Source organism: Schistocerca serialis, chromosome 7 (genome assembly GCF_023864345.2).
Source record: "Schistocerca serialis cubense isolate TAMUIC-IGC-003099 chromosome 7, iqSchSeri2.2, whole genome shotgun sequence".
Lineage (NCBI taxonomy): Eukaryota > Metazoa > Arthropoda > Insecta > Orthoptera > Acrididae > Schistocerca > Schistocerca serialis.
The window spans coordinates 124,573,769-124,587,207 of record NC_064644.1 but is presented as its reverse complement, the minus strand read 5'-3'; the positions used below and the strand labels follow the sequence as shown (position 1 = coordinate 124,587,207).

General features: G+C 43.2%; 1 protein-coding gene across 2 annotated transcripts in view; it reads right to left on the bottom strand.

Moving 5' to 3' along the window:
- LOC126412261 (cytoplasmic FMR1-interacting protein) overlaps positions 1–12,492 on the bottom strand; it is a 149,843-nt gene extending 137,351 nt beyond the window's left edge. For both annotated transcript variants that reach the window (XM_050081765.1, XM_050081766.1), the window contains exon 1: positions 12,356–12,492. The gene's annotated coding sequence lies outside the window, so the exon portion shown is untranslated. The remainder of the gene's footprint in view (positions 1–12,355) is intronic.
- Positions 12,493–13,439: the final 947 nt, after the last annotated feature.

Sequence of the window (13,439 nt, the reverse complement as noted above, 5' to 3'; positions counted from 1 at the left end):
GAGCAGCACAAAATGCATAAGTCATCCGCATACAGAGAACGTGAGACTGATGGCCCTACAGCTGCTGCTAGACCTTTAATAGCCACTAAAAATAGAGACACACTCAATATGGAACCATGTGGAACACCATTTTCATGAATACGGGGGGAGGGAGGAGAGGGGAGGGGGAGGGGAACTCTAGGAGGCACCGACTTGGACACGGAAAATACGAAACGACAGGAAGTTTTGGATAAAAATCGGGAGTGGGCCACAGAGACCCCACTAATACAAAGTGGCAGGGATATGATGTCTCCAGGTCGTGTTATATGCTTTGCATAAGTCAAAAAAGATGGCAACTAGATGTTGGTGTCTGGAAAAGGGTGTTCGGATGGCAGACTCGAGGGACACAAAATTATCAGTGGTACAGCAACCCTGGCTGAAGCTGCCCTGGCATGGAGCCAGTAGGCCACGTGACTCCAGGACCCAACCCAACCGCCGACACACCATATGTTCCAGCAGCTTGCAAAGAAAGTCAGTGAGGCTGATCGGCAGATAGCTATCCACATCAAGTGGGTTTGACTGGGTTTGAACACTGGAGTGATGGTGCTCTCCCGCCACTGCGATGGAAAGACGCCATCGGACCAGATCCAGTTGAAGACGACGAGGATATGTCGCTTGTAGTCAGATGAGAGATGTTTAATCATCTGATTGTGGATCCGATCTGGCCCAGGAGCTGTGTCTGGGCAATGTGCAAGGTTACTGAGGAGCTCCCACTCTGTAACTGGGGCATTATAAGGTTCACTGTGGCGTGTACCGAACAAGAGGACTTTCCTTTCCAGCTGCCATTTGAGGCTGCGAAAGGCTGGGGGGTAGTTCTCCGATGCAGAGTCTCGAACATAGTGCTCAGCAAAGTGCTCGGCAATCATGTTTGTGTCAGTAGATAACACACCATTGATGTTAATGCCAGGGACACCTGTTGGGGTCTGGCACCCAAAAAGATGTCTGATCTTCGTCCAGGCTTGGGAAAGTGACGTATGGCATCCAATGGTCAACACAAACCTCTCCCAAAAACCTGTTTCCGTTGTTTTATAAGCTGGCGAATGCAGGCACGGAGCCACTTAAAGGCTATTAGGTGTTCTGGGGAAGGGTGCCATTTATGTCGCTGTAGAGCTCACTGACGCTCTTTAATTGCCTCAGCAACTTTTGGCGACCACCAAGGGAGCTCTTTAATTGCCTCAGCAGCTTCTGGCGACCACCAAGGGCCAGTCTTTCTCTGGGGGTACCCTAAAGAATGAGGGATCGCGTTTCCCACCACAGAAACGAGCAGTGTAGTGACCTGCTCAATGACAACATCGATGGTACCATGTGGGGGAGATTCAGCAGTGACAGCAGAGGTGAAGGCTTTCCAGTCTGCCTGGTTTAAAGCCCATCTGGGTAGGCGCCCACGGACAGGACGCCAGGGGAGTGACAGGAAGACGGGGAAGTGGTCACTACCACACTGGTAGTCATGTAATCTCCAGAAGGTAGATGGGAGAAGGCCAGGGCTGCAAACTGAGGGATCAAAGGCTGAATATGTGCCATGTGCCACACTGAAGTGTGTGGGGGCATCTGTATTTAAGAGGCAAAGGTCGAGTTCTGACAGTAAATTTTCAACCTCCCTACCTTGGCCAGTAAGCATGGCACCACCCCCTCAAGGGGTTATGCGCGTTAAAATCTACCAAAAGTCGGAAAGGTTTAGGGAGTTGATCAATCCGTGCAGCCAATATGTTCAGGGGTACTGCGCCACCTGGAGGAAGATATATATTGCAGACAGTTATTTCCTGTGTAGTTCTTATCCTGAGAGCCACAGCTTCAAGAGGGGTTTCAAGGGGCACAGGTTCGCTACATACTGAGTTCAGGACATAGACACTAACTCCACCTGACACTCCATTATAGTCGCTACGGTTCCTGTAATACGTCGGGAACCAGCTTTCCTGGAGAGTAATGCAGAAAGCAGGTGTAATGCTTAACAGTTGCCATAACTCATCCAAGTGGTGGAAAAAACTGCCGCAATTCCACTGGAGGATTACGTGATTATGAGACTGGGAAGGCATGAAACAATGAGGCATTCTACGCCTCAGGGTCACCTGCTGTCACCAGATGAGTACCTGTGCGATCGACATCCATTGTGTCTGAGTGCCCAGCGAGATCTAGGTCCTCGGAGGACACCAGAATCTCCACTTCATCCTCAGACACACAGCTTGTAGGGAGTGGGGGTGCGGGTGCACCGCAATGCCTTGGTTCTTGGGAGTCTATTTTTTTTTTTTTAGGTTTCTCTCGCTGCTCCTTAGGTTTGTCCAGCCGGGAGGGCTTCACTGATTCAGTCTCAGGGACTGAGGAGGACCATAAAGCCCTTCGACCAGCTAACTGTGGTTGCTTCAGCCACTGGCAGGTGTCAGCTTTGCCACTGATAGGAACCTGGGAAGGGAGTGACACAAGGGATCCCTTCCTGGTGAGAGGAACCAAAGGAGACTTATGCTTCTCCTGCTGAGAAGTGGGGACTGATGGCTCCAAATGGTTGGGGGGGGGGGGGGGGGGGTGTTGCTCCTGAAGTAGGTTGTGCAGGAGCAACAGAAAGGAAAGTGCCCCCCACCATCAAGGGGGCAGGTAGAGTCTGACGGCTCTGAGAGCCAAATGTACACAGTGGACCGGAAGATGGTAGAACTGTTATCACAGCGGTGATGTAGAAAGACGTCATAAGCACAGGATGTAGTCACTCATATTTTCTCTTAGCCTCAGAGTAGGTCAATCGATCCAGGGTCTTGTATTCCATTATTTTTCTTTCTTTCAGGAGAATCCTGCAGTCTGGCGAGCAATGCAAATGGTGCTCTCTGCAGTTGACACAGGTGGGAGGTGGGGCACAGGGAGTATTGGGTTATGAAGGACATCCACAATCCTGACAGGAGACACTGGAAGTACAGCAGGAAGACATATACCCGAACTTTCAGCACTTAAATCACTGCATCGGGGGAGGAATATATGGCTTTATGTCACAGCGGTAGACCATCACCTTGACCTTCTCGGGTAATGTGTCACCCTCAAAGGCCAAGATGAAGGCACCGGTGGCAACATGATTATCCCTCGAATCCAGGTGGATGCGCCAGATGAAATGGACACCTCGCCACTCTAAATTGGCGCGTAGCTCATCGCCAGACTGCAAAAGGAGGTCACTGTGAAATATGATACCCTGGACCATATTTAAGCTCTTATGGGGCATTATGGAAACAGAAACATCCCTCAGCCTTTCACAGGCAAGTAGTGCCCGTAACAGGGTAGAGGATGCTGTTTTGATCAAGACTGACCCTGACCACATTTTGGACAAGCCCTCTACCTCCCAAAACTTGTCCTCTAAATGCTCCACAAAAAACTGAGATTTCATTGACAAGAAAGATTCCCCATCAACTCTCTTACATATGAGGTACCGGGGTGAATAAGCTTCACCCTCAGCCTGGTGTCCCTCCCATGGTGTGGCCAGGGAGGGGAATGATTCGGGGTCGTATTTCTTAGCATTGAAGTAAGACCTTTATCGCTTGGAGACTGCTGATGTTTGACCACCAGCAAGAGATGGCGTACTACACTTCATGGCGCGTCATTTGCCCTGTCACCCACTCCGACCATGGGGCCTCCCCATGGGCACAACCCAGCCGCAGCAAAGGCCATCTGGCAGGATGGCCATTGCCGGGAATCCCAATGCCCCAGGGTGACAGGCATCTACTCCTTGACATATGTGGGGAGTTAACAGCGCAGGCATCAGCAGTTCAATCCCAGTGTGGTCAGGGGGCTACAACCAGCAGTGTACATGGCGGCTCCACCACGATGGACTGGCTACTGTGCTGGATCTCAAGCTTAAATGAGCTAAGAAGTCCATTATCATCAACAGCACAGAAAGCGATACTGCACAGAGGATGGAGGAAAACGCACCCAGGAGGATGACCTCGCCCAACACCTGGAGAATGAGCAGAAGTGCAGATCCACGCCGATTAAGTATGCGAGAGGTCTCAGCACACAATGGACCCTATGCACCATGTAAGGCACCCTTCCCCAATTGGATCGTTCTTCGGGAAAATTTTGAAAAATGGAGGTCAAACCCTACAGTGGACCATCACATAAAGGCCGAAACATATGAAGCTTCTTTTAGTCACCTCTTACGACAGTCAGGAATACCTCGGGCCTATTCTCACTCCTGGCCCCACAGGGGGAACTTTTCCAGACTTTTGCATACGTCAAATAAGTAAATGTGGCATCCCTTTGGTGAGACCATTACTATTTGTGTTTTTAACTGTAGAAAATTCCAAGAGAATCTGGACTTTAACACTTTAGTTACTCACTTTGGGCTTCAGTCCTTAATCATTATTTACCTTCCTTCAAAGTCCCAAATTAACTTTCATTTGTATGTAACTTAAAGCTTAATGAATGAGGCAAATGTTCTTGAATATTTAATAAACTTGTTCTACACTGTCTACTTGGGCAGTGTCTCACTGCAGCTCCATCGGTGCGGGAAATATCAACTTGGTAACAAGGATAAAAAATTTGTGAATGTTTTGCCCACCAGTGGTATCGGCTTCTTCATTTCATCCCATCATTAGGTGACATCTAGATGTTTTCACCAGCTCCAGCACCACCTCTCAAAGTTCTGTCTCTTATCCGTCTCTTAACAGTTGGTGACAAGGATTCCTCCTGGCCCCAGTACTCCCCACCTTCCAAGTTTCGTCCCACATCAGTCAGTGACAAACATTTTTTTCTGTCCCCAGCACCTTCACTAATCCAAGTTTCATCCCAGAACATTTGTCGACACAGTATTTTCTTAGTTTCTCATTCATCCCAAGAAAACGGTGTTTTTTTTATTTTTATTTTTTGTCCCACCATTAGCAACAGATTTTATGTTTCTCACACCATTTAGTGATGGAGGTAAACATTTTCATTGGTTCCAGCGTCACAGCTCAAAAGTTTCATCCCACTGACAGGTGACAAGGAAATAGAACTTTTCATCAGCCCCAGTGCCGCCATTGACTTCTGGACCATTTTGAATATTTCATCCCATCAACTGGTGACGAGATAGAAGAATTTTGTATAGGCTCAACATCCTCCTCCACCTCCACCACCACCACCACCACCACCACCACCACCACCTTTCAACATTTTGTCCTATCAACTGGCAATGAGTATGTTTCTCCCCAATGTAGAAACAACTTCTCAAGCACTGTCCTTGTACAATCTTACACCCCAAATGCTCCCCACCCATCTAAGCTCTCCAGGCACAATGATCTTATATCCCCAGTGCTCCTGCACCAATCTATGCTCTCAAGCACAATAATCTTGCATCCTAAGTGTTCCCTCACCCATTTAGCCCCTCCAGGCACAATAATTTTTCACCCCAAATGTTCCCACACCCTTCTATGCCATCCTGGGACAACAATTCTACTTCTCAATTGCTCCCGCACTCATTCATGCCTTCCTGACACAATACCTTTACTTTTCAGGTGTATCTGTGCTCTCATACATCCTCCAAGCACAGTTTTACTATCTTTGGGTGCATTCACACCAACATCTGTTCCCCAGGTGCACTGTATCATGTTCTTTCCCTGTGCTCACACACCACTCTCCACGCTCCAGGTGTTGTCATTACATTTCCATGGCATTCTTGCATCACTATCAGCCACCCAACGACAACATATCTCTTACCCTATGTGGTATCTCGCAGATTCGCTTCAGGTGGTCGCTCCTTGGCCGCTGCCAGTTTTGGCAGCCGCTCCTGGCCTGTCCACGCCACCGGTGGGTACAGGACCCAAGCCTCTGGACATCTCTGATTCCACTTTCTCAGGGTCAATGCTGCAACAGCTCCTCGCCCTACACCTCCAGTTGGTGTCACCATCATTTTCTGAGGGGGGAGAAAGGAGGCTTGATTGTTACTTTTCACTAATATGGCTCTGCCATCTCTTTCCTGGAGGAAGGGATGCTGTGTCCCTCCTACAAGACAGCAGTCTGCAACATATTCACATCCCGCAATTGGCCACATATCAGGTGCTGTTTGCCGCAACGGGCACAAGCATCTGCAAGCCAAACAACAATCTGCACTCGTCTCGTACATTGGTAATGTTCCACGCAACAACAACAACAACATACCAATTTCTTGTCCTGTGAGTGTCTAACAGCTTGCACCATATCCGTGCACCTCGACAGTACTTATGCCGACACACAAACACGGATCAGTAGTTTGAGCTCAGCTATTGAAACAGTTGTTCCTTCGAGTTCTCTTCGCCACACACCAATCACAGTAGTGGTCCACCACAGCTCTCCCTAAAGAACCATCAGCAGACAGTTGCCATGCTGTGTTTAACTGCTACACTCTACCGAGCTTAGGACAGTGAGTTTGCTTCTCCAGACTTGGACCTTAAGCCAACTAAGCACACACAGCCTCCATCTGCTGAGACCACAACTACTTGTGCTCTAACTCCAGAACATTCCAAGTGATTCTGGACTTGAACCTTTTCATTACTCACTTTGGCCTTTGAGCACTTAGTCTTTATTTGCCTTCCTTGTTGGAACTCAAAGTTCCAAATGAACTTCCATTTTTACATAACTGAAAACTCCACAAAGGAGACTTGTGTTCTTGAATACTTATAAAACTGATTCTATAATGTTTGTTTCCCTGGCCAGAGTTCTCATTATGCCTCAACTGATGCACACCATATCAATAATGGACGATTCTTGCTATTTTAAACAAAATACTGCCAACAAACTGAAGAAAAGCTAGAGAGCTTGCTAGTGTGCTGTTCTCTTTATCCACTTCTAGATTGTTGGTTTTAACTGCTAGTGCCCTGTTAATCTGCCAAGTAGAATATCTATCTTTCCTGAACACTGTCTTTAGATGGGTGAACTCTCTGTGCAACCTATCTGCATCCGAGATTGTGACCTCCGTATACTAGTCTTTCAAGCACATTCATCTATTGTGACGGGTGATGATGACTCGATGATTATAAATACGAATCAGTAAGAGTATTATTATCACAAGTCATTACCACAGATGATAACTACATAACATTGCACTGTCAACTTCACAGAATAAAAATGTGAACAATCCATCTCTATCTGTATCAGGTACAGAACTTAATTTCATACCTACATCTAGGGCACAACCCACTTTTAGAAGTTTTATGAGTGGAAACTCCTCCTCAATGCAACAACTTAACTAACGCACACGTGGTGGAGTCTACAAAATCTCAAAGAGGTTCGTAACATTGTGGCACAAAGGCCAATAAAGGTAATGAAACAACACTGTTCCCTCACAGTTTGTGTATTGATACAATGTACAGTCTAATAAGTGATTCTACCTATATGAAGATTGATTACAGTCCTACAGGATGTGTGCAATGGAAGACTCGTGCACTCCTGAGTTCTTCCTCGTTACCTCAAGAGACCTTCAAAAGGTCAAGACTGCATGGTTGTGTAGCACCAATATTGTATGGCCTTCTTAAAATTCATAAAGAAAGTCTAACTTTACAGCCAATAGTAAGCAACATTGGTGTCCTAGTATTTGATGTAGCCAAATATCTTACTCCTTTGCTGAGATCATTGGTGAGCAAATTTTCACATTATATATGAAACTCCGCCAATTTTATCAACAGACTGGGGCTCTCCGTCTAAGTACGTCAGATGTTTAGATAGCTTCGACATGGTATCTCTTTTTACAAAGTCCTTCCAGCAGATTCTTTGGCTATAATTGGTAACAAGTTTCAGGTGGACTAAACTGCTTTGTTTTGGCACAATCCTTCCTCAACCAGTTTTATGTTTAACCATGAAAATTTTGAGCAGACTGATGGTTTCACTATGGGTAGTCCCCTGTGTGCCTTACCCTTTTATGGGAGGACGATGAGAAGAGCGCATTTGAATCAGCAGCCCATAGACCAACTTGGTGATACTTTCATAGTGTGGCCTCATGGAGAAGATGAATTAATGGAGTTTTTACATCACCTCAACTTGATTCATAAGAACATCTGGTTAACTACAGAATTAGAGAAAGATAGCTGTCTGCCTTTCCTCGACGTTTTGGTTAGGCAGAAGAAAGACTGCTCTCTGGGGCATTCAGTTTATCGTAATCCCTCTCATTCATATTTGTATTTACTATCATGGAGTTCTCATCAACCATCACAAACTATGAGTGTGCTTAAAACACTTGTACACAGAGCTCACACAGTCTCAGATGCAAAGAGATTGCACACAAAGCTCGCTCACCTCAAGATAGGGTTCAGGGGACACAGATATTCTATCCACAAGATTAACAAATCACTAATAGTTAAAACCAAGAACTGTGAAGTAGTTAAATAGGAGGGTACATGAGCAAAATCCCTAGCTTTTCCTCTGTTTGTCAGCAATATTTTGCGAAAATAGCATGAGTCTTCCACAATTTTTAGGTGAAAGTGGATTTCTGCTGACTTTAATATTGCCAACCTGTTGGGATCAGTGAAGAACCATTTATTATTATGGAAGGGTGGAATTTACAAAATACCTTGTCAGTGTGGTAGGGCTCATATAGGCCAGAATACACACCACAGAAGAACGCTGCACCAAACATCAGTGCTGTACTTGCCTTCTGCTATGAAGCAGGCTTGCTATTGTACCTCCACTGAAAATCCAGCAGAGTATGATAAAACAATAATTTTGGCTATGGCAACATCTTTCAAGTACTCCATTATTAAAGAATCCATGGAAATGTACATGACAGAAAATCTTATGGACCATGACAGTGGCTACCAGTTGAATAATGCATAGAACCCTCTGATCTCCTCATTTCCACAATTTGCTCTAGTCAAAGATGAGAGAATATGTGCCAATGGCCATGGCAACACTGTGAACAGCCGAGTTCCACCAGTGAGAGCACTTTTGCTGGGTAGCGTGCTCAGTCTGTCACCATGATTTTGTTGCACGAGTGGGATACTCTCAGCGAACAACATGTTGCAAAATGGAGGATGTCTTTGTCAGTCTTTGATGGCTCACCTGTGGATGACTGGCATATGCCCAATTGAAATATCATGGAGTGTAGTATATGATGCCCAATTGCAAGGCAAAATTTCTTCAAAAATCATTTTTGATGATGAAGGCAATGCCATAATTACCAATAAGTTACCACTGCTACAGTTAAGCAGAGACTTTGACACAATTAAAGTGTACGAAAACAGTCAGGAAAACACAGTAAGCCTTAACCTAAATCACACATGCACAGGTTAGCTGAACCTACCGAGCAGATATCTGCTTCATCATGTGATGTAACATATGGGCAAATCAGAAAATAACAGAACAGTGATAACTTTTTTTTTGTGACTACACTATTTTTTTTAGAATACAGTTTGTGGTGACAGATCGCACTGTAGCATAGCCCAACATATACGTCATAATGAAAGGTAACAATTTGGTTGTCAGTTGGCAAAGCCAATGAATCTAAATACAAAATCTTAGTTGTGCTTAAGCGTTCAATCTGTAGCTTAGCCCTAGTCTTAGGTTAGGTTGAAAAGTGACAGCTTGGTTACGTGTTGGCAAAGCAGTATCGAAGGTTTCAGTTAATCCCCACACAAATACAAATTTTTGGTGATGAATAGAGAGACCCTTCTACTAGAGAGATACAATCAAATTTTCTTATTTAGTGTTCTGGCCAATAGGCACGTTGGATAGAATGTAATGGTGTCCCATCTCCATATAAAAAGATGATAACCACCTCAGCTTTGGTGACAGACTGAAGGAGGATGAGATTAGTGTTTAACATCTCATCGACAACAAGCTCATTAGAGACGGAGCCCAAGCTCCGATTACGGAAGGATGGAGAAAGAAAGCAGCACCTTGAGGGCACCATCCCAGCATTTGCCTTAAGCGACTTAGGGAAATCACGGAAAATGTAATTAAGAATGGCTGGACGAAAATGTAATTAAGGATGGCTGGACGCGAGTTTGAACTGTCATCCTTTCGAATGATAGTCCAGTGTACTAATCACTGCAGTACCCTGCTCAGTACATTGCCTGAAGTCTAGATTAGGTTTAAAACTTAAAATTTGGCTGCAAATTGGTGAAGTCAATGAATGTGAATACAAAGTGAAATCTGATCTAACATACTGATCTGTAGCGTAACCCAGGGTAAACATCCACCATCAATAACATTTTCTTCATATTTAACACATCATTACGACAAAACTTGAACACTGATTTTCAACTGATTCAGTCATTTCCAATTTCAGCATGAAGCCCTCATGGCCAACATTTGCTCCATATTTAACTCACTTTTGTTTATAAATAATTAAAACCGCAAGGCAAATTCAAAAACACTATACATCATACACAAACTTTCAATGGGAATTCTGGTGCATATTATTTAAATACGTTGCACATCAAAATGAAAAATTCAAAAAGGAAGGCTACAAAGATCACTAGGCACCTCTTACAAGCAAGTCTTTCCTCAACATTAGCTCTCCAATTTTCCTTGTTCTCTGTCAGTCTTTTTGCTATGACATAACCTTTCTTAAGATCCACTTTGCCTATCAACTTACATATTTTCCTCCATCTTCTTTCTTTTTCTTTTGCCATTTCTTCCAAATATCTTTTAATAAGCATTGTTTTCTTGGGCATTTCTCCTACTATCAAATTACCATATACCATAATACAGGTCTACCTCAATCAAGAATTCTACATACTACTTCTTTCCCTACACTGTCTGTCCAGATTCACATTTTCAGCTTCTCCATACCATAATCTCAACGATCTCTACTCTGTTTACCTTCCTTCCTTACCATTTATTTATGACACGAAAATATAAACCATTTAGTTTTATTTATTCACTAATTTTTAAATTTGTATCAGTAAACTGTATGCTGTAAAATTATGTGGAGCCATTCCAACTTGGAAAAAAAAAAAAAAAAAAAAAACTAAAGTCGTAGCCTATAAAAAAAGAAATTCATATAGGCCTATTGTATCCATTAACTTGAGTTGCTCTATATTACTGGCACACTCCTTGTAAAATGAGTAACAAATCCACCCCCTGCCCAATAAAAAACTGCATGACACAAAACACTTGACCCAGTTTGTTCCTTGCTACAGGTTCAGTTTCCTAGAGCCGAATGGTCACATGGCCATTGCAATCCTGGCTTCTATTTATTTAGAAACATTTTATGTTGACACTAACTAATATGTTGAAATGATGGCAAAATGAATGTCACCTGCACACTATGCCCAGATATATTAGCATCGGTGTGTAGCAGTACTTGCCTCCAAATAACTTACTGTGTACATGTAGGCATAACTCATTACAATTTTTTGGTGAAGCACACAAACAACTTTTATGTTATAGAAGAAAGCACTCAAAGAAATAAAAAATAGAAACAAAATGGATCACTGCTTTCAATTATTTAAAGGGCTACAAATTTTAACTGTTCACTGAGAATATAAATTTTTAAAATTCTTATGTAAATCCATCACTATGCAAGGAAAGCATTATACACAAAAGAAATGACTACTAGGTGTTGCAGCTAGGTTGTAAACACACATGATGAATTCAAAAAAAAGTACACAACATAAGGAATTCAATTTTTCTGGTAAAATATCTTCACAGTTTGAAAAGATACATCAATGAGCAGCTTTGAAGAAACTACTAATGAATATGTGCACAAGAAAAGTGAATATTAGGATAAAGTTTATTCGAATAAAATACAGTAAGCACATTAGAAGATTTTTTTTTTTTAAAAAAAAGAAAAAGCAGCAGTTAGTACCTACTGCACAGTTTCAACTCATGCTATATTTAAACAATGTAATCAATTTCTTGTGCTGGCCGTGAAATAACCACATACAGCGCTGGTCCACTTGGCATATTTTGTTAGTGTGTAATGTATAAAATTTATTTATTGTCTACACCTGTATCGTAGAAGAAACTGATGTGTAAAATTTATATAACTTATTTTATGTCAATCACAACGTGTACCATGCCCTATCCACTGTTCGCATTTAATTCGAGTGTAATACTTTTGCAACGTTAAACACAAAGAGAGAAATCAGTTGCGGTTGTTATTACTACTGCATCAGCTCGATTGTATACACACTAGTAATTTCTTTTAAAAAAAGTAAGCAAATAGACAAGACGTCTATTTGCTGTTGTTCAAATGTCAGCACCGTGTGTAGTATTTCGATCTGGTACAATACTGTCAACAGTTACCACAACAAAGCAAACCAAAACATAAGTTGACAACTCTTGTATGCAAACAGTCAGTGCGCAGAGGTGGCTTTAATGGCATAACGATCTACGAACGGAGGACATAAGATGTGTATCCGGTAAGGGTGGCAACAATGTTCACTAAATTTGGTACCTTCAAAATTATTAAGCAACCACACCCAACACAGCAATCGCTCACATCTTCCACGGCGTCGCCCACTCCCGCTTTGCGCTAATACTCTGACAGTAGCATACAATTACAGCCCAAAGTTAATCGTGTGTGCATATCCTCCGACCATAGATACTGGCTCTATCTTCAGCTTTCCATCTGAGATCATTCGCTTGCATCGGCCGCCACACTGCAGTTGGGCAAAAAGTATCTATCAGTTTCTACGTTATTAATAACTACCGGAACGGTGATTTTCTGAACTACTTTCAACTGCGTGAATCGGTGGAATAAGAAAAGTGATTTAAGCACGGTTTCACTGGGGATGTACGATATGCTATACGATACGCGATGCTACTCACGATACGGCGCTGAAGCAACCCGCATTGATGGTGCACATAGCAAAGTAACTGAATAACCAGTTCACATAGGAGCTGGAACGGCTGCTCATGTCGGGTGCGGGGTCACACATTGGTGTGGTTCATGTTGATTCTGTCAGTAGGTGGGATTATACTAGGCATGGCCTTCACCTCAACAGGAAGGGGAAGGGTAAATTGGCTGGGGAAATAGCAGGAAAGTTAAAGGGGGGAGGCACTGTCATGAGTGGTAAAATACCAGTGGTCATAGGATTCAGAAAAGACCCTTTTTTAGGGTAGGGAGGACAGAAAGAAAACAAATTTTAAGAGAGGTTAGAACTGAGACAAACCTTCAGTTTGAGAAAGAAATCAAAAAACATAATTCCAGCTTATTACATCAACATAAACAGCCATTGGTTAAGAATTTTCAACTGTCAGCAGATATTTTAACTCCATGCAATTTTAAGTCAGTCAATGTGAAATGTCAGCTATCTTTATTGCATCAAAATATTCGAGGACTGAGAAATAAAATTAATGAATTAACTATCTGCATAGATGAATTAGAGTCTTCAAACCCAGCTGACATAATCTGCCTCTCTGAACATCATGTGACCACTGGTATAGAACTTTTAAGTGTTACAGGGTTTAGGTTAGCATCTCACTATTGTAGATCAGAAATGGAGAAAGGAGGAGTTGCCACATTCATCAGGAACTGT